Source organism: Ochotona curzoniae, unplaced genomic scaffold (genome assembly GCF_017591425.1).
Source record: "Ochotona curzoniae isolate NIBS_2020 unplaced genomic scaffold, NIBS_Ocur_1.0 contig_66, whole genome shotgun sequence".
Lineage (NCBI taxonomy): Eukaryota > Metazoa > Chordata > Mammalia > Lagomorpha > Ochotonidae > Ochotona > Ochotona curzoniae.
Genome location: NW_024466512.1, coordinates 9,018,629 through 9,040,988, shown reverse-complemented (window position 1 = coordinate 9,040,988; position 22,360 = coordinate 9,018,629). Strand labels below are relative to the sequence as shown.

Below are 22,360 nucleotides of genomic sequence, written 5' to 3'. Positions count from 1 at the left end.
GTTGAGGTGCAAGGTCTTCGGAGTCATGCCGCTGAGCACTGTTATTAAGTAGGAGGGCACAGGGTTCTCAGCATTCATGACAACCTTTGCCACCCAGTAAGCAAAGGTTGTGGGCCAGACTCAGCTCATTCCCCACTTTTCTAAGTCAAGTTTCATTGGAACAAAATCCTGCCATCCATCCACATGTTGTCAGTGGCAGCTTTCACTCTGCAGTGGCAATGGAGACCGAATGTCCAGAAAAGCCTAAACTATTTATCTCTGACCTCTTACAGAAACTTTCGGCTGACCTTTGGCTGAAAACTAATCACTTCATCAGCTGGAACTAAACTTAAATCCTAGTTCCAACTTACATGAGTTCACCTTAGCTTTATCATCTGTTAAATGGAGCAGTAACTCTACTGAGAATTGAATACTCCAAAGTATTTAGCACACTACCTGGACCATAGAAAGCTTACAACACGTGAGCAGTGATGATGAGGATGATGATGCACCTGTGCAGAGACCATCATCTCTCAAAAAGCTTTAGAAGTCCCTTTTAAACTGGGTCTGAGATTTTTATTTCAATCAACTATGCTAAGATACATGGACCCAGAGACGAGTGTTATGTACAAGGAAGTTGTTATACTCACACATTGCTGGAAACAGGAAGCAGGGTGCATGGTGTAGGACCATACAGAATCACCAGAGTCATCAGGAGGCGGAGCAAGGGGACAAGGTGGCAGGAGGCCTTGGCTGAAGTTCCTCTGGAAAGACAAGAGGGCCAATACCCTTGGGAATGGATGCCTAGAATTTCCAACAGGCTTTGGAGGAACCAGGGTTGTCTGGTACTTGGCTCTAGAATGAACAGGGTTTGCATATGCAAGATCCACTTCTGGGAGGTTCTTACTAGAGATCAGCCTCTGCAGGATCAACCCCAAGATATCAAAACGTCAGGAAATGCAGAAAATAAGGAACACAGTAAATACCATGAGGTATAATACGATATAATACATATACCTCTGCAACTGTGCAAACATATGATATCAGACACATATCTGTTAATTTGAGTAGAATGCACACATGTTCATATGTATAACATATGAAACATATGGATATCAGTACAAGTAGAACACACCCACACACTCCTTTGCCACAAAGGAACTTTCTCAGTTTCTGGGCACAATAAGAGGGGTCTTCAAAAACTTCATGGAAAATGTGTAACATGAAAAAAAGCGTGGATTTCAACATGTTTTTGCACTGAAATACGCCTATTTCCTCCTCCTTTTTTTTTCACATTCTCTTTGAGACCCCTTGTACAAACTGCCCGTGTGGAGATGGGCCTCCTGCTTGTGTGCTTGGGCACTAAAGGCAGACGTGAGGTCACCTGCAGAGTGGAGGTGAGGCTGAGTTTAGCAGCAGCTGTTGGATGGCTTCTGCTCTGCCTCTCATCCCTGGGCAGTTCCTCTCTGGTGCCTCTCATTGTTTTCCCACCCAGTGGTGAGATGGAGTCACTACAGCAGCTGACGCCAAGTGCTGTTCCCGCAAGACTCCTTGCTTATTTCTTATTTCTGGGTAAAAACATAAGCAAGTCAGAGAAAGGAAATAAAGATGTTAGAATTTGTTGTGCGGGTGAAAATCAAGGCGACCAGTCACCACTTTGTAACTCACAATACCCCATATTTTCCTGTCTGTTGTGAATTTTCCGTGTCCTTTATGATATTAGCAGCCCAGTTAGAATTCCTGACTGCTTCATTTACCAGCATGTCCTAAGGCCTAAAGCCGAACCTAGTGTCCAGGAGACACTCAGTAAATGTTTGCTAATTTGATAAAGACTGCAGCTAGATAGCCTAGGCAGCTTTTTTTTTTAAAGATTTATTTTTATTATTATTATTATTTTTTTTATTGGAAAGGCGGATATACAGAGAGGAGAGACAGAGAAGAAGACCTTCCGTCCGATGATTCACTCCGCAAGTGAGCGCAATGGCCGATGCTATGCCGATCCAAAGCCAGGAGCTTCTTCCGGGTCTCCCACTCATGGGTGCAGGGTCCCAAGGCTTTGGGAAGTTCTCTACTGCTTTCCCAGGCCACAAGCAAGGAGCTGGATGGGAAGCAGGACAGCTGGGACACGAACCGGCGCCCATATGTGATCCCAGTGTGTACAAGGCAAGTGCTTTAGCCACTTGGCTACCATGTGAGGCTCCCTTATGCTGCTTTTGAAGAAAGCAGTTAAGTATGGCCTAACCCAAGGTTGTTGATAGATTATCCTCCTACCCTGTCTAGCCTTGCTTTGTGCTTCTGGAATGAGAAACAGGAGGCCTGTTGGAACCGTTTTCAGGAGTGGCTGTGAGATTCTGGGAACTTAGAGGAGGAAAGTGATAAATACTGGAGAAATCATGGAGTGTGAACAAATTCCAAAAGGAAATGGAATGGGCTTCTGGCATCCACAGTGCGCCTGCACGTAAAACTACAGTTTTGGGCACAGCATGAAAAGCACTTATCCTAAGGTCCTGGAGCGCATCCAACCAGGCAGACAGCGGAGGGGAACCTGCATGTCAAAGAAAGCAATGGCAATGGTATGTTTCCCATGGTTACAGCTGTTTCCTAGAGAGCAGGACTCAATCCCATCCCAAAAGAAGGGGACTTAGAACACCTTACTAGCATGAAGTGCCAGGAGCTGGAATCCAAGGCGATCACAGTGACTGGCAAGGGATGAAGCATCTTGGAAAGAGAGAGGCTTCCTCTGTAAGCTCTGCTCCGTTCACTGGCCGCCTCCTGAGCTGTGCGTCCAAGTAGCTCAGCTTTGCCTTAAAGAACTGAGCAGAGCTTGTTGCTACTGTTGCCACTTACTGCAACGAAGTCAGTTCAGGGCTTGAAGCCAGTTAAGTTGGCTGCTTGCGTAAAGCTGAAATCAGTGTTCTCCACAGGAACATAACAGAATCCAGAAGCCCAAAAACATGTCATTCACGAAGTCCTAGTTACTATTCAGATATAAGATGAAGAAAAGAAATTGTGATTCAAGGGCAATCAATGGAGCCTGGTGCTACGATGACCATGCTTATGAACATACAGGAAAAGATATTTGTAAAGAATTAGCAAATGCAAAATGTCAGTAAAGAATTAGACACTATGGAGTCCAGTGTGTTAGCTTATTTGGCTAATCCTCTCCTTGCAAACATCAGGGTCCCATATAGGCACCAGTTCATGTCCTTGACTGCTCCACTTCCCATCCAGCTTCCTGCTTATAGGCTGGGAAAGCAATGGAGGATGGCTTAAAGTCCTGGGATCCTGCACCAAATTAGGACACCCAGAGGAAGTCGTAGGAATGGCTCAGCTTTGGCCATTGCAGCCACTTTGGGAGTAAACCAGCAAAAGAAAGGTCTTTCTCTCTGTCTCTCCTTCTCTCTGTAAATATGCCTTTCCAATAAAAAATAGATAAATATTTTTTAAAAGAGTTAGAAACTATGCAGAAAATAATCGAAGTCTACCACCAAAAGTCACACTATTTGGAATGAATCTTGCTTAATGAACCTAACAGCAAACAGCCATGATGAAGAATAAATCAGAGACCTTGAATACAGGTCATTAGAAATAACGCAGTCTGAAAAACAGATGGGAAAAAGATACTGAGAAAAATGAATAAAGCTTCAGGGAATGTGTGGGAAATATCAAAAGATCAAACATGCATATCATTAAGAAGGAGAAGAGAAAATCAAATAGAAAAATAAGGGGATTTAGCACATGAAAATGTAATGTATATGATAAATGTCACAGGCGAGACAGGCTACTTAAAATACAGTTTCAGGTTACATTTTAAATATTGCATTGTAAGCAATACTATTAGACTACACGTATCAATTTTTTAAATTGACAAGTGTGTCATTTACTTGGCACATCGGTTAAAAGTGGGACACCTGCATCCCACATCACAGTGTTGGGTTTGAGTTCTGGTTCCATTTCCAATTTCAGCTCCCTACCACTGTGCATCCTGGAGGCAGCATCTCACGGCTCTGGTACTTGGACCTGCCAGCCGCAAGAAACACCTGCAGTGAGCTCCAGGCATCTGGGGAACAAGCAGAAGGTGAGTACCCTTTACCTGTATGTCTATTTGTGAACAAGCAACTTGAAGATACAAATCTGATCATTCCCTTGATGCTTATAAAATAAAAACCTGACAAAAGGAAGGAAACAAGAAAATCCACCATTGTAGCTGGAGATTTTAAGCCTGCTTTCTGAAGAACTGATTTTAAAAGCTAAACAATAAGTCCACCAGGTGTGCTGGAGATTCGAAGGACTCTATCGAAGGCCTCAATCCCAGCGACAGTCAGAGTTCCGTACTCCACATCAGTTGTGTACACACGCTGCTCAAGTGCACCCAGAGAACTCAGTAGGGCAGACAGCGTTTGGGAAGATACGTGCAAGAATGCAAGGCAGTGTGTGTCCCTTAGCACAATGAAATCCATGGGGCGGGCGGGGGAAGTGGGTCTGGATGCCCATTAAAAAAGTAAAAATTAAATGGCATGTTCTATATAATGCTTATACAATGCTATATAAAGAAGAAAGCAAAAGTGGAATTAGAATGTATATTACATATTTATTTCTTCATTTATTTGAAAGGCAGAGCAGCAGAAAGAGAAAGAGAGAAAGAAAAAACTCTCCCATCTGCTAGTTCACTCCTTTAATAGCTGCAACAGCTGGAGCTGGGGCCGGGCCAGGCGGAAGCCAGGAGCCAGGAACTCCATCCGGTACAGAACCTAACCCTCCCAAGCCGGTTACCTGCTGTACAACATCTGCTCACTGAATGACAGTGAAAAGAGCGTAGCAAAATGTGTGGGTTGCAGCTAAAGCACTACAAGAAGGAACTTATACCTGAAAATCTTACATTAAAAAAAAAAAAAGCATGGACTAAAACTAAAAGCTTTGGACTTGTCCTGTGCTAAGAGCAAAGCCAATCCAAATTAATGAAAAGGAGAAAAAGAGCAGAAATCAATAAAGTGACTACAGGGGGGAGGTCAGCTTCATCTTAGAAACATTTATGCTACATAACAGCAGCATGCAGACCACTGAGCCCAACGCCCACCCTAGAGTGCTGCGCTTCTGCCAGCCTCAGGAGACTCTGCCGGTCAGGCGGGGGATGGCTGTTGTGCGCGTGGATTCTCTGGTGGCAGCAGGGTGTGTGCACTTCGGTTGGATGGTGCCAGCTGGTCTGTCCCACGTGATCGCGTCAGTACACACCTCGCTCCTCATTACGCTGACTCCCACTCTCTCTCATCCCCAGCAGCACTTGAGATTCTCGGAACTTTTCATTTGGGCGCCAATTCCAGGATCTAGAATGATCTCTGCTATGATCTTACGTTAGTTTTCCTTGATTCTACCAAGACTGATTTTCTGTTCATTTGCTAGACAGCCTTTAATGTATCTGTTCCTGACATTGCTCCATTTTCTTACTGAAGGGTGTGTCTTTTCTTTCATTGAATTCTATTCTCATTCCTGTCAGTTACTTCTTGGGGTGGCAGGATGGTGTAACAGTTCATCCTTCCCCTTCAGTGCTGGCATCCGATGTGGGCACCAGTTCATTTCCCAGCTGCTTCACTTCCAATCCAGCTACCTGCTTATGGCCTGGAAAAGCATTGGAAAATAGCTCAGGTTCTTGGGCTTCCACACCCACATGGAAGACGTGGAAGAAGCTCCTGGCTCCCATCTTGAGACCACTCCACCTCTGACCTTTGTGGTCACTTAGGGAGTGAACCAGCAGATAGAAAATCTCCTTCTCTTTCTGTAATTCTGCTTCCAAATAAAAATAAAATACTTTCTAAAATTTGTGAATTTATTTTAAATATCATATATTTTGCCTCTTTCAAATAAGTGTTTTTTAAATATTTATTGTTGAAATAGAAACATATAATTTTTTAAAGAGGATCTATTTACTTTTTACTGGAAAGTCAGATTTACAGAGAGAAAGAGAGACAGAGAGAAACATCTTCCATCTGCTGATTCACTCCCCAAGTGGCTGCAACAGCTGGGACTGAGCCGATCCAAAGCCAGGAGCCAGCAACTCTTTCCAGGTCTCCCACGCGGGTGCAGGGTCCCAAAGCTTTGGGCCATGCTCTACAGCTTTCCCAGGCCACACGCAGGGAGCTGGATGGGAAGCAGGGCCTCTGGGATTCCAGACAAGCAAGGTGAAGATTTAGCCTCTGGGCTATCATGCCATGCCAGGCCCAGCATAATTGATTTTTGTCTGATGATTTTATCACCAAAACCCCAGAAGCTCAGACTCAGGAAATGAGGGATAAGAAGGATGTTAGTCAACATGCAAGACCCCTTGTTTTGCATGCAAACAAGCAAACAAAAAAAAATCAACAAATCTACTACTTCTATCAGATACATTTAAAGGTATAGAGAGATCTCTGATATGCTGCTATATAGGCTAGTGATGAGGGAAAAGAGTAGCTGGTTACATTCCCAGTAGTTTTAGAAACCAAAGAAATACATGGTGGTAAAGGGTGGAGGGGAGAAGGATAATAAAGAAATGTTCAAAAGGGAAAAATAATCCCATTTAATGATCATAATGCATAAAGCCATAAAAAAAATCCTATGGGATCATAGGAGGGAAAGGTAACTTTAAAACTCATCTACTTGAACCTGGTATGGTAGCCTAGTGGCTGAAGTCCTCACCTTGCATGCCCCAGGATCCCATATGGGCACTGGTTCATGTCCCGGCTGCTCCACTTCCCTTCAAATGCTCCTCTGTGAGCTTCCCATCAACTTCCTGCCAGGATCCTGTCCTACAGAAGGAGTTCCTCTTTGTCAAGCACTTAGTCATCGGCATGTGGTCGGTGCTGAGGAAGTATTTGATAAGGAAAATAAATGAGCTGCAGAAACGTTCTTGCAGTTGATATAAAATCTGTCTTACACAAAGCAAAAATCCCTAGAGGCATTTTCCCTGACAAAGCCCTTTGTGTGTATGGAATCATCATCATTCTATTTTTTAAATCAGATTTGTTCTGCTTTAGTTTTAAAGATGTTGTCAAGTAGATTATTTTTTAAAAACATTTATTTAATTATTTTATTGGAAAGTCAGATTTACAGAGAGAAGGAGAGACAGAGAGAAACATCTTCCATCTGCTGGTTCACTCCCCAAGTAGCTTCAATGGCTGGACCTGAGCCAATCCAAAGCCAGGAGTCAGGAGCCTCTTCCAGGTCTTCCACATGGGTGTAGGGTCCCAAGGCTTTGGTGCATCCTCTACAGCTTTCCCAGGCCACAAGCAAGGAGATAGAAGGGAAGTAGAGCAACTGGGACACAAACCAGTGCCCATATGGGATCCTGGGGCATACAAGGTGAGGACTTCAGCTGCTAGGCTACCATACCAGGCCAAACCATGACTTCTTTAAGGCCAGGATCAAAGGCAGTTGAAGACATTTAAAAAAGTTGTTGGTTGAATAACTAAGGAGAATTGGTTCTGTGATGTTTGACCCTCATACAGGAAACCAGAAATTCCTTCAAAGCCTGTTCATGATTCTTTGTGTCTTCCACCTGCAGGAAGAGCTTGAGGCCAACTCAATAGCTTGAGTCATCATACCCACCCTGTTGTGAAGTTTACTGACAATAAGGTCTGTAAATTAAATGCAGATCCTCTGTGGTTCTTCAGGAGGTAGAACTAGCATTTTCCACCTGAACCAGAACTCACCCGTTATTTTTTCCTTTAGCATTGTGTTTCTTATGATACTCTCAAGTTCATTCAATTGCATGGATTTCAAGGAATGCTTGCACCAAAACAAACTTATCTCTCACTTCTATGTTTTCACAAAATTTGTGAAGCATCTTGGCGTTAAAGTCAGTGTTATTGGATCACCCTTCTCTGTTGAGTTGAAGTTTAGTGAGAGCTCTTTTCCTGAGACTGACTTGTGGGTCCTTCTTGCCTGCCAGCTGTGTCACCAGAAATATTTATCAGGTAAGATGCTGCAGGTGAAAATCCAGTGTAAAGCATGGAGCAGTACGTAGCAGCAAGGCTTCGCCCTTGCCGAATTGTGAGAGAACCAGGGCGTTTGTAAGCGCGTTCAGAGCAAGTCTGTACATGTAAAGAAAAGTGTGCCGTCAGGAGGCCTCAGTATACAATTTGAGGACTTAAAACTCGAAAATTGTCCAGGATTTTCAGGCCTAATTTCCTATTTTCTGACAGTTTGTGGCTTAAAAAGTATTACCTAAAGCCTCACTTAAGTTGGCTCATGAGTTAAAATCTTTCTCTAAGTTGTTCGTTTGATGTTTTAATATCTTCTATTGCTAATCTTCATGCAGCGTACATATTTTTAACATTAATGGGAATTAAAATTGATTTAGTTTGATGACTTGAGGAGAATTTTGTAGAGTCCTTTTAGGTCGTTTGAAATGCCCCGGAGTGAAACAAGCTAGGGTTGGAAAACAGTAATGTTGATTAGTGCTAATAGATTACCAAGCAGGATTAAGCATGTTGCTGCACTTTCTGTCGCGAAATAGATGCTTCAGATGGTAGGCTTGCAAATAAGAATTCATCCCAATATACTAAAAAACTAATATTTCATTCTTAAGAATTTTTTTGGAGTTAATGCTTTCAACGTAGCCATGATTCATTTCTTCTTTGACTTTATTGCTCTTATTTGGAAGTCAACACTAAATGAGTTATGGCTCATTTTGTAGCTTTAAATTACGGCAGAGATATACCTCATGATTTGCGCAAATGGATAGCCATAAGATTGTAGAGTTTATGACTAAAACTTTACAAGATCAGTTTTACCATCGAACAACTGCACGATGGCTTTAACTGTAGAAGAGGGATGATGGGTGCTTGTTGCTTTGCTTCACTCTTGCCTGGCAGCGATTCCCATTGCCAGTACTGTTGTTGCCTGTAATGTGGTAAATTCCCTTTTGAATATTTGAAGCACTTTTGAAATGTTTGTTTGCTGTTCTTCACAGTGTCCCAGGTCTGTGGAGGCTCTACTTCTGAAGAAGAGAATTCATTTCCTTTAGAGGCAAAAGTAAGTAAGGGGGCCAGGTGTGATAGCCCAATTGGTAATCTTCACCTTGCAAGCGCTGGGATCCCATATGGAAACCAGTTCGTATTCCAGATGTTCCACTTCCCATTCAGCTCCCTGCCTGTGGCCTGGGAAAAGCAGTAGAGGATGACCCAAAGTCTTTCTCTCTGTTTCTCTTCTCTGTAAATCTTCTTTGCCTTTCCAATAAAAATAAAAATTTTTAAAGTAGGTTAGGCAACTTAAACAAAGTCAGCAAGCCTTTTGAGGGGAAATACAGACCACCTCAAATCCCGATGGCTTCCCCTCTAGTCGCTTAATGGAAACACTTCTCCTTGATCTACAAGGAGGTAAAGTGGCCCTTTTCTCGCTGCCACAGGTCGGCATAAACTATTCCACCATATCCAGCTCCTGAACTATTTTCACGCGTGAGTCTAGGATTAGTGAGCCTATGGAGCAGGAGTCAGCAGTGTGGCTGAGTAAGTCATATCCTCAGAGGACTGAGTACTCAGTACTCAGAGAACTAAGCCCTTTTCAATCCTCCAGACCTCCTTCCTGGCATTTCTGTTCCATCTGGTTTTCCTGCTGATAAGTCACATCTTCCAAGTAGCAATTTTCTGCTGAAAAATCTTGTGAGCTCCGTCACCTCTGCTTGGGTGAGTGAGACCTTTTTGAGCGCTGACACATCCGACCGGGTGGGAATGGACACACACACACACACAGAGTGGGTACCAGCTGGTTGACTGAATGAATATGAGGTAAGACCATAGAGAAACAGCATCTTCAAGATTGGAGTGGGATGCTCCTGCTGACCATGGCAAAGAATGGCAGTCCTCACAGACTCCACTAGCTGCCCCTCCTTTTCTCGTACGTGTCTTCAAGCCTCTGCCAGACACTGCTCCATCCTGTTCAAGCCACAGCCTCGGTGTGTGTACGTTCTTTCCGTCTTTAGTTGGGATTCAGCAAAGGTCATCGATCCCTTCTTAGTGCCCTTCAATATCAGTGACTTCAAAAAGCCAATGAAAGTTGAGTTGAAGGATAAATCTATTTTCATGCGAATATTTTAAAATCTAGGCATATGGAGGGTATTTTAAAAAGCTCTTGAAAAATTAATACTATGACAGCATTAGGCATGAATTCCACTTTTTTTATTCTAAAACAAATTTATCTTTAAATTCTTTCTGCAAACTTTTTAAAATACCCTCCCAGTCAACAGGTCTAGCAATTCTGTGGCTTCCCCATGGCCTTAGCAGATACAGGCAACATGTCTCAGTAAGACGTAGTCTTATGGCTACAGATGATCTCACCATGGTTTAAATCGCTTTTGAAAACTTCAGGATATTGAAGAGCAAGGATACAAAGCAGATGGGAATGAAGGGGAGGCATGACCGCACAGTTTTCCAGCTGCATTAGACAGTTTGTAGGTTTCACTGTTCCTGAACCACCAACAAAATTGAGCGAACCCTGCCGCTGCTCTGACTTACTCAATTTGTCCCTGCTTACTTAACAGAAACATTGCTCTCCCAAACAGCCAGGTTAATCTGTGGTTTTGTAATTAGCCATTAGAGTAAATTAGCATAATTAATTGAGAATTAATTAGAACACATAAACAGAAATGGTCAATATTGGGATGTTTTATGAAAACAAGCTGAAGAGGCTGATTAGATCCGAAGGCTCACAAACGTTTGAAGCCAGTTATCTCGGATCTGCAAGAACTTTTATTTCTTTAAGAAGAGATACTAACAGGTTATTGCTAAGCATTATTTTGTATTTGCTTCCTGGATTACAGGATGACTGCTGGTGATTAGAATCACAGCTAAAAATATTTCAACTAAAAATACACAGAAATAGTAGATACTGTCTCCATTATCTCAAGGACATTTAAAATGCCTCCTCTTTGCTAAAGCATAACCCTTGTGTCATGAACTGTGTCATAACTCTTGCGACTGGAATTTCACATCCAACTCACACATTTAGATTCTTGATGTAAATTAAGGTGCAAGATAGAAATCACATTAAAGACAACATAATATGCTATTTGATCTCACTTGCTCAGACTTTCTGCATGCTCCAAATCAAATGTAATTTACTTGGTCCCTTCAGTTTGACTATAAAAAACCCTAATTTATTAACATGTTTCCACAGAACAGGAATTTTCTTTTCTAGATTACAGGGTAAACATTTGTCTTATGTAGAGATCTTCATGGAAGAGGTGCATTATGAAAAATGCAATTTCAATTTTTGGCAACAAAGTAAACATCTTTTCCATGAACTTTTAGAGTACCCTCATATATAAGCATTTGCTAGAACTGCAGTTAGCAACCTGGAAACCGAGGCTTAGGGTCCAATCCCTGTTTGGGTTCGTTTTTAAAAATGGATGAGATATTGAAAATTGACCACTCTGACAGATTTTCCTTTGACTAGGGAAATGGGGAAGTTTTTTCATGATTATCCAATATAAGTATATCAGCATCTTGGAGAACAATATTGAAACTAGAAACTAGATTGGGAGAATCAATAAAGAAACCAGGACAGCAGGAGCCTTTCACCACAAAAGATGGTCAGGTGGGCTAAGAGAAATCCCTGGGGGGACATTCTAGTAGGGTTCTCCTCCCCGACTCATCCTTCAATGGAAGGTAATAGTGTAGTGGGGAAGCACGTGGACCTGGGTGAGTTGAAGCCATCAGGACAGAGACACCCTGATCAGGCTCCAAGTTTCTACAGATCCACACAGAAGCCAGCAGGGAGACCACCTCCCAGGATCCAGAGCTTTACATCCCAGATTCTAGGCACCTGTCAGGATGGAGGGTCAAGGGCGAGAGCCAGGGAGAAGAGAATGGCTGGGACTTGCCACACTTGTTTCTGACAAGGCTGACAGCAGAACTGGAATCTGCACCAGGTGTTGTAACTTCCTTGAGGTTGAATTTCATCATTCATCAAATGAGGTTAATAGTATACACTTAACTCCTATTCTCAGACTAAAGGTAACAACAGCTATTCAGTTAGCATTTACCAGGAAGGAATGTGGCATTGGTACTAATCTCCTTGTATTGGCTATCTGCCTCGATCCTTTTATGGGTCTCATTTTTAGAGATGAGGAAACCAAGGCTTTGAGACACTGAACACTTTGTCCCAAGGCACCCAAAATAAGAGATGCCAAGAGCTTCACTAAGTGGAAACATCCACACCCCACACAATATATTGCACACAGCACTGAAAGCTCAAGAAATGCTGTGTTTGCTCCCACACACCTATGGAAAAGTGTTATGCCATCAACTACAATCAAAAGTACGATCATGCGTGCCACCTGGGGTTGACCAGATGACAACTTGCTGTGTCCACAATGGACATTAATACATAGAGCTGTGGGAAATCAGTCCACTTACCTTTCTCAACACACGTTTCTGTCTTCTGTTCTAATGAAGTCCTCGCCTAAAACCAAAACAATTATGTCCTGCCCCATGGTAGACTGCACCTTGATGGTACACTGGCCAGTGACATTAACCTTGTGGCATACTGGAAGCTCAGCAGTCAAGGGCATGTTGGTACCTGACTTTCTCTTGGGGATGACATCACTAGTGATTAGAGAACCTGTGCTCCAGGATCCCCAGGTGAGCACAGGACAGAGGCCACCCGATTGTCCCCTCAGCAACAGGAAGAGGGACACACACAAAGGACAAGACCAAGAATATGCATCTGACTTGGAAGTTCTCATTTCTTAATAAAATTGGGATCTCAACCAACAGCGGATACACCTGGTGAATAAAAGCAATAGCTTTTATAAGTGGGAACTGGTCTAGCCAAGCAAATCCTAGCAAGCTGTATGTCCTAGAAACTTACTTAGGCCATCATTCCTGCTTCAGCGGCTGGTTCCAGGAATTTAAATGAATATATACAGTCATATATATTCATACAAATATACATATATTTGTGTGTATATACATACCTTGTAGCAATATACATATTGCTACAAGGTGGCAGCTCACCTCTTATTTTAAAATCACGTTTTTTTTTTCTGAATTAGTGGATGGGTAAGCATTCTACTGAAGACAAAGAAAATTCAGGAGACCCAGGAGACGGTAATTTCTTACCAAGCCAAGCAAGATGATGTGTAAAGATTTCAGGTGTGCAGCTCCTATTAAAGTTAACAAGAGTTGCGCTGTTAAAACCCCCTCCTGACACTTTGCATTGTATCCTGGGGAGCCTGGAGAAGGTGCCGAGGGATCAGCAAAACATCAACATCACTTCCATAAACTTGTCACCAAGTAAAAGAAAACACATGTGTGTTTGCTTCTTTCCTCTAAAATATAAAGTAATTATGACTATATAAAAACCTTTTACCATAACTAATTAACTACAAGCTCCTCATAAACTATGTGTCGACAGCACCGTATGTCTAATTATCTTTTTTTCACTCCAGAATTGTGATGTTGAATAATGAAGAAAACATCACCTGATGAAGTCTTTTATTTTGTGACGCTGTCTCTGGAGACAAAGGAGATGCGGAGGCTTCAGTGTCATCTTCAGTCACTGCCTGGCCTTGGCAGGCTTTCAGCTCACTGGGATTTGCATAAGAACGATTTTTTTAAAGGCAGAAACAAAAAGGAAAGAAGGAAAGAGAGAAGGAAGGAAAGAAGGAAGAATTACATCTTGGCTTTGGCAAGCTTTTAGTTCACTATGATTAGCATGAGAATGAGTGGTTATTTAAAGCAGAAACAAAGAAAAAGGAAGGAAGGAAGGAAGGAAGGAAGGAAGGAAGGAAGGAAGGAAGGAAGGAAGGAAGAAAGGAAGGAAGGAAGGAAGGAAGGAAGGAAGGAAGGAAGGAAGGAAGGAAGGAAGGGAGGGAGGGAGGGAGGGAAATTCTTGATAACCATTCAATCACTGTTAATCCCAGGCATGTGAGTCTTCTTTGTATTAAGGAAGTCAGAGCATAGCTGTTTACTTCTAGCCTGATCCATTAGACATTGTTATTTTTTAAATTTTTATTTTTATTGGAAAGTCAGATTTACAGAGAGAAGGAGAGAGAGAGAGAAAGCTCTTCCATTTGCTGGGTCACAACCCAAGTGGCCACAACGGCTGGAGTTGAACTAATCTGAATCCTGGAGCCCAGAGCTTCTTCCGGGTCTCCCGCGTGGTGCCGGGTCCGAAGGCTTTGGGCCGTCCTCAACTGCTTTCCCAGACCATAAGTAGGGAGCTGGATGGGAAGTGGAATATCTGGGGTGCACACCGGTGCCCATATGGAATCCCAGCACGTGCAAGGCTAATATTTAGCCACTGAGCCATCATGCCGGGCTCGACACTGTTGTTTTAAAGCAGAAAGAAATAAAACAAGGAAGGAAGCAAAGAAAGGATAGAGTAAGGAAAGGAGGAAGAAAAAGGGGTCGGGGGGAATAATGAAAAGAACTGTGATCATGGCAAGAAGTTATCTACACTGGTTGAGTCACCAGGAATCCTGGGTCACGACCGAGCGACCGAGCTGTGTGCTTCCAGCCCGCGCTGTCGGATGCTGTGCTTGGATGCTATGCTGGAATCTTGTCTTCTCGCTGTACCCTGTGAGGATCTCTTTTAATTCAAACTGTACAAGCATGAGCTTACCCAGCAGAAGCAAGGAGGCAAGTTTGTTTGTTTGTTGGCATGTCAATAGTTTTTTTTTTTTTAATCAAATAGCTCAAATCCATCTGTGCAAGGGATGCTAGATATGGCCATTCTAGAGAAGGTGCTTTCCAGTCCTTTCCCACCTTTCAAATGTTTCTATCAGAACTCGGCAGCATATCAGCCAGGAGCGGCACTTTGCTTGCAGTTGAAGCCAACCCTGCCCTTGGACACGCTGTCTAGGAGGCCTGTCCGAGCAAGAGCCTGAGGGAGAGCTCACGGCTGCAGCAGAGACCCCGAAAGCCTGGGCTGCGACTCCCAGGGCTCTCCGGCTGTTGTTTTCAAGCACGCCCAGGTTCAGGGGAGTCCCTGAACTCCCAGGGCATCTTCCAAGGCAAAGTGCCCACGAATCAGCCAAGGTCTTGTTCCTGTTTGAGAGATCAGCTTTTGCGTTTTTCCCAGCTTCCACGTGATGCTGGTGCCACAAAGCTATCCAGAAACTCTGAGTAGTGAGCCTCCTACTTCGTGCTCGCTTCGGCAGCACATATACTAAAAAAGTGAGCCTCCTACTTCGAGGCTTCCGATCCCAAAGACACGCTTTCTCTTCCTGTCCGAGGTCCTGTGAATTATGGGAGCACACATCACCAACCCTTGCTATTGTTCCTGGTACTGGCTCTGCCCCTGCTGTGTCGGATGGGTCAACACTTCCTGTGCGTGCTATGGCGCCTTTGCAGAGAGCCGAAGCTCCGCCGTCTCCATGCGCCGTCTCCATGCGCCTCCTTACAGCAACACCCAAAGACAACACAGCACAGGAGCCCTGGGCGGCGCTTGCACGTTGGGTGGAGCTGAGTTGGTCTCTTACCGCTTATGCTGTATTGGGAATGCCTTTGTTTCTAAATAGGAGTCAGTGACTACCAGGAGAGCTTGAAGGGCCATTTCATACGCGTAAACGTTTGCAGCAGGTGCTTTTCAAATCCGCCATCAAGTCGCAGCCTTTGTGGTGGCCGACTGTGGCTTGTCTTCAAATAATGAACAAGCCCAAACAGAAGGAAAATACAATCTATAACAGTGTCTATTTTTACGCCCCTCGAGAACTCCTTATGTCCCCAACTTTGCCTGCCTTATCTCTGCAACCCCTAAAAAAAAAAAAAAAAAACACGTCAAAGATATGTTTTCCTTGGGCTTTTTTTTTCCAGAGGAGGAATCACTTAATCTGATAAATGTGTGATAAAGTCCTACTTACTAGCTTTTTATTTTCTGAATAATCTGTCAGATGAATGGATTTAATTTGTAATCCCTTCCTCCAACTTATCCGCGCCATGGTGATTTGTCCTTTCCTGCTGTCATCCCACCTCCTACCACACCCACGAACTGCCCCTGCCTACTCCACTCCTACCCACATCTGTGGGTCCAGTGCAAGTCCCTGCCCCCACACCGGCATGCTGCTGTAATTATATTCAGATTACATGTGGCCACGAATCGTGTCATATTCCAAGCTGTCTTTTCCGGGATTTTCCTCAGATTGTTATTTCAATATTCTTTAAATTTTTTTTCCCTCTTTTCAGTATTTTATTGTTAACTTCAGACATTATTTGTGCCTTATCAAGCGATGCTGAATCCAAATTTGCCCAAGAACCCCATGATCTCTGTGCTTTCCTTTGTGTCTGACACTTACTCATCCTTTCAGATGTTAATTTGCGAGCACGGAAACAGTAGTGATTGACGAATAGCCAGAAGAAGGAAAAACGTATGTACATAATTGAATTTAATGCCTAATATTTCAGAATCTGCGCGATTGCGCATAGAGCATCCCATGTCCTCGTGATAGCCCTGTGGAGCAGATGGAGAGAGGTGGTATGTCATGAGAAGCCTTTAATTAATGAATTCGCCTTAACAGTGTCTTGAGCCAGCATGCGAAAACAAAAATGATATTAAGTGGAATAATACAAAATGTAATTGCAGTGTGTCAAACAAACTCTTAGAGCAGATTCATAAAAATGCCCGAGAAGCATACTCATTCAAACATGAAACACAGTGGTTCGATTTATGGCTTCTTTAACCAAATCAGCAACCTGGAAAAGGTACCTCTTAAATTTGGAGACTGAGAGCCCCACAGAGAGGAAGACAGCCTGACCTCCATGGTTAATAAATTCCATAAGTAGAGAGCAAACATTAAAAATGCCCCGTAGCTCAATGTCTTCAGCCAAAAAGAACTAATCCAATTGAGTGAGACCAAAGAAAACGACTGGGGATGTATGGCTCCCGAATGTCTCTGAGGTATTCAAACCCTAGTCAATTTAAGGACTTGTAAGTTAATAACTAGGACTTTACACATAATCCTGTACTTTACAGGTAGCCAGTGAAGGTTTTATAAAACCAGGGTAATGTGATTTTCATGCTTGGTGTCAGTCAAAATGTCAGTGACTCAGTTCCAGGCCATGAGAAGTTCCTTCAACAAATTAGGAGAGTCCCCTGCAATGGCGACCGGCAGGAGCCACACTGGTCCCAGGAACCCGGTGACACCCAACACACTCCTGGAGAGGGGACAGCCGAGGATGGCAGCTCCTGAGAGGGCCCACTCCCAGGGGCTTTTCAAGGTGTACCTGGTAAATAATTAAAGGGGAAGCCTGAAAGATATGGCGGGATGGAAGATGAAGTGCAAATTCCTAATAGAAATCAGAGCAGCCGGCAGCCTTCAAAGCTGCGGTTCTGGGCAATTTGCGGATTTGCAGGAATGGTGAGAACCCAGAAGCAAGACGAGTTTCTTGTTAGCGTGATTCATCATCAGCTTTTAATAGTCAGGCAGAGAATATCCGGAGGTGAGACGGCTACAGAGGGAATTTCAGTTTCAAAGGCATGAGGATGACTACTCTTCTGTCGCTACATATCGTTGGGAGGATATTTTAAATGCGCTGATTGGATTCCTTTTTAAGAGCAATAATCCTAGAGTCACGTTGGGTGAGGAGGTGTTTTCATTTTCTGGTGGAAACATTGTGATAGCAGATGATAGTATCTTCAGACGTGATATTGAGAAAAGTCAAATGGGAAAGGCATATGAACCGTGCCGTGAGTCCCTAATACGTCTCAGCCACAGCAGTAGTACTTAACAGACGTTATTTTACCCGCAGTTTAATATTGCAAGGTACGTGGTATTGGCTCCAATACAAACTAAGAAAAGGGCTGATCAGAGTAATAAGTTTTTCTAGCTCTTGACCCCCTCAAATGTGTCCACAACTTCATTGCTTCCTTGCATCTCCTGAGATGCAGTGCAAGAAAGGTGGGCCTTAGCTCATTTTGCTGAGTCAGAATCTGCCTCAGCTAGCATCTGGAACATTCTGGAAGGTCCCTTGTCTGTGCCATTTGAGTGAGTACCGATAGAGAGCCTGGAGAAGAAGGCAGACCATGGATGTGGCCAAGCCCACAAATGAGCTGGAAGCTAAAGAATGCCCAGCTGGAAATGCATTCCCAGAGGACACAAACTGACTGAGCCACTGCCTGGTGTTAACACAGAGGCAAAGGAGACGCCTCTGCAGCCAGCCTCACTTTGTGATCTTAATTCCTCAGTTTACCGATTTATGACTAAGGGGTACAAATGCAATTGGCATGCATAATGGAGTTGACATGGAGTGTTCGACCGATGCCAGCTTTCATTACTTCCTTATTTTGTATTATTCCCCGCAGCGTGGCATAAGATAGCTGTGGCCCCTGACCCTCCAGCAAGGAATTTAGCTTTTAAGCAGGAAAAGATAGAAATAGGGGCAATTGTAATTGGGGCGATAATAGTACTGCGTGAGAAGAACAGGGAACTTTGAAAATAGATGAGAAAGAGGAACTTGACCCACAAGTTGGATTAGGAGAGCCTTGCCAGCACAGAGAGAAGCACCGAGTCCCCAGCGGGTATTATGGGCTCCGGGAACTGAGAGGTACCCAGAGCATTGAGGCCTGGGAGGGGGAGTCTGGCGCCACAGCAGAGAGAGTAAACTCAACAGCCTCCCCATCACCCAGGAACACGGAGCTAGGAGAAAAGAGCCTCCTACACAGCAGGACTGAAGAATGGAACTGAAGGAAGCAGTGGGCTCTGCCCGGCTGTGCTCAGGGGAGATGCACAGCTAAGGAAGCCCAGGACTGGCGTGGCTGAGACCGGAGGAGGCTCTGGCTGCAGGAAGAGCTCCTTCCACAAAGCCGAGACACAGAATGGTAGTCAGGAAAACTCACTGGCCGGCACAGGGCAGCCAGGGAGGTAGAGGAACAGAGACTCACTTCCTACTTCACAGATTATCATTCTAGAAGTGAGTGGAGGACAGCAAAGATGGTACGGGTGTGCAGAAGAGATTTACCGTCCAGGTAAGACCTTCTTCTTTTTTTAAAAGATTTATTTTTATTGGAAAATCAGATATACAGAGAGGAGGAGAGACAGAGAGGAAGATCCTCTGTCTGTTGATTCACTCCCCAAGCAGCCACAATGGCCAGAGCTGCTTCAGAAGCCAGGATCCCGGATCCTCTTCTGGGTCTCCCACATGGGTGCAGGGTCCCAGGGCTTTGGGCCGTCCTCGACTGCTTTCCCAGGCCACAAGCAGGGAGCTGGATGGGAAGCAGGGCAGCTGGGATTGGAACCGGCACCCATATGGGATCCTGAAGTATTCAAAGTGAGGGCCTTAGCCACTAGGTTACCACACCAGGTCCCAGGTAAGACTTTCTGTGGCTTTGACTAAGGCAGCAAGAGTGGTGCCCTTCTGCAAGGGAAGTGTCACAACTGCAGGTCCAAAATTGTCACCCTAAGTGAATAAGGGAGCTTAGTAAGAAGTTTATGGAGTGTTTGTGTAAAATGAGATGAATCAAGGGCAAGGATGAAGACTCCAGAGACTGGAACCACACCGGCCCTAAAATGCTATCAGAATTCAAGGAGTCCAGGCAGGAAAATGCAGTCAGGAGCAGAATCCAACCTTGCACTTCCCCAGGGAGAAGGATTCTGGCTACTCGCACAGGGGGAAAGAGAATGGCAGAGAAAGAGCCCTGGACGAGGTAGGAGGTAGCTTTTGGCTCATGTATGGGGTTGCAACTGGCAAGAAAACTTGGGAAGGAGCCAAGGATCCCACCAGAAGGACTTGGGGAGTGAATCATCGGACAGAAGATCTTCCTCTCTGTCTCTCCTCCTCTCTATGTCTGACTTTGTAATGAAAATAAAAATTCTTTTAAAAAAATATTCCAGCCACCAAGGGAAAAACCTATGAAGAAGAGTTTCAATCACACATAGGCTCCAACTTTGAGAAGCAGTAAATAGTGTAATTTCAGGGCTGGCATTTTGGTGCCATGGGTTAAGCTGTGGCCTGCTGTGCTGGCATCCCCTATGGGCACTGGTATGGGTTCAAGTCTACGGCTGTTCCACTTCCAGTCCGTTTCTCTGCTGATGTGCCTGGAGAAGCAGCATAAGGCAGCCCAAGTACCTGGGCCACTGGCACCCATGTGAGAAACTCAGAAGAAGCTCCTGGCTTCTGGCTTCAGTCTGGCTCAGCACCAGCTGCTGTGGCCATTTGGAGAATGAACCAGTGGAATGGAATGTATTGCTCTGCCTCTCCCTCCTTCTCTTCCTCTCCTCTCTGTAACGCTGCCTTTCGAATAAATGAATAAATCTTATTTAAAGTTGCAATTTCTGACTTCCTCCCACTTCCATCAGTTTAAATGAGTAGCCGATGGACGTCAACTTCTCACTCAATTTAGAATCTTATGAGGTTTATAATTGTTTTAATTTGGAACTCACAACTACAGCAACGTTGAGCTTGAAGTGATGCCTTTTCTGCAACGATGCCTTAAAATCCTCTTACATTACTTCTTCAGTGTCTCCTTGTTGCAATTAGAATGACAAGATGATCTCACTGAAGTCAATTTCAGTGGTATTACCATCCATCCATCCATCCAATGAATACATATTGAGCACCTACTGTGGGCTTGGAGTAGGCGCTGGAGCTGCAACAGTAAACGTAGCTGTTCACTTGGTATGCTCACTGCTTTCCAAGTGCTGCAGTCTCATGAGGTTTAATACAATCATCACATCTAGTCACTTTCCAAAGTGTTTGCTATTAACATGTAAAGTCTGGAGCAATTTTGTACTGCTATATGCCAGTAGGCCAAGAAAGCTCCCCTCGGCACATCTGTGGTGGTTCTGCTTACAGAGCAACACGACAAGTGCATCAGAAACCTGTGCTGTATTTTTAGGACTGTTTTCTTGCAACTTCAATCTATGCCTCCCTGTAGTGAAAAGCCCCAAGAGTCTGAAGGGATGGCAATCCAGCACATAAATATGCAAAACTCTCATCGAATTAATTGACTTGCTTTGTGTCTTATTTTTTTTTCTTGGCTTGTTAGAATATAAAAATCTATCAAGTTCTCTAGAACTGTTGCTTAGGTCTCTTGGGGGAGAATGTGAGAATGGAGGGGCACAGCTCTGCAACAGCTGTCTTTGTGTCTCTAGATGGTCCTGCTGGGTCTCTCCTGGCTGCTGATTTGTCAGCTTAGTGTCAGCTGCAGCCGCAGTGGGCAAGTATGGCTCCTCTTCTAGCCTCAGATATGCAACAAGAGCACTGAAGGCCAGTGGGCAGGAACTGAGTACTGTTCCTGCAGTCCCACTGACCCTGACTCCAGCCTCATTCCCTTCCTGTCAGGGCCATGCATTCCTGCTCCATCAGTAGCCACACAGCTGAGGACGTCTCTGTACCTAGCTATGCCTTGGCACAAAGCAGGAGGAACTTCAGATTTTGCACTTAGGGAGATAAACAATACAATCATATATTAGTGCTAACTATCACTGACTTCATCTAGTGAGAAGGCAGAAAAATGCATTCTGGGCGTCTTACCTTTCTGTCCGTTTCTTCCATCTGCACTGAGTATACCATAGCTGAACCACAGTCTGCAAGGAAGGGAGATTGTCTGGAGAAGGGTTGGCATTCTCACGCATCTAGTGCCCAGGAGCCAGTTCCAACCAGCAATTTCGTTGGTGATACTAGCATCCATCTGGTAGAATGATGAGGCCACATTCCTGAGTATGCATGGATAATGAGGGGGCTTCCACGGGAAGGGGATGGGTGGAGACAATGCAGTCCAAGACCCCTGAAGCCACAAGCATCAGACCTTAAACAAATCAGGTACTATAAGAATTAACAGCGACAGTAATAAAACAGTTATAACAATATGCTGCTATAAACCTTATGTTCTTTCTTGAAGGAGTCAGGGCAATGTTAATGTTTTCCAACCTCAGTGACTCAAATTGTGGCAGGCAAAACCACAGCTGAAGGGGGGACTGTTGTACCTCTTTTCTGCGTGGAGCTGCACCATCAGCATTGTCTTTGCAGGGTTGACTTCTCGCAACCTTTGTTGTCATTTTCCATGCAGCATTCAGCACTGCCATTGTTCCGGAGCTAACCCTGGATATGCTCTCCTCTCTCTCACAGCACCGATGCCTGGACCAGCTTCCGGTTCTGTCTTCCTTGGGTTGCTGTACTCATTCACCCCTTGGGTCCACTCTTCACACCTGTCTGCCCCACTAGGTGCTCTGGCATAAAGATTCTTTTTCTCTATGATTTTCTTGGTTCAAAAATGACAAGTGAATGTTCTTTGTCGTTCCATTTAGTTCTTGGGTGCCTAAGAATGTGTGGACCGTGGAATCAGAAGGATCTGAGTTGAATGCCATCTTACCAGGAACTTATTTGCAAGTTCTCTCAGCTTTAGGCTTTCAGTTTTGACTTTTTATTTTTATTGTGGTAATATATACACAACAAAGAAGTTGCCAATT

The 22,360-nt window shown here is 44.2% G+C and overlaps 1 long non-coding RNA gene across 3 annotated transcripts in view; it reads right to left on the bottom strand.

Annotated features, from left to right (window-relative positions):
- Positions 1 to 22,360, bottom strand: part of LOC121164114 — a 54,965-nt gene that overhangs the window by 7,332 nt on the left and 25,273 nt on the right. For 2 of the 3 annotated variants that reach the window (XR_005885021.1, XR_005885023.1), the window contains exon 3: positions 20,303 to 21,678. This is a non-coding gene — a long non-coding RNA (uncharacterized LOC121164114). Of the gene's footprint in view, positions 1 to 629; positions 744 to 20,302; positions 21,679 to 22,360 lie in introns of those variants that run through there. The other variant, XR_005885022.1, reaches the window with a different exon arrangement.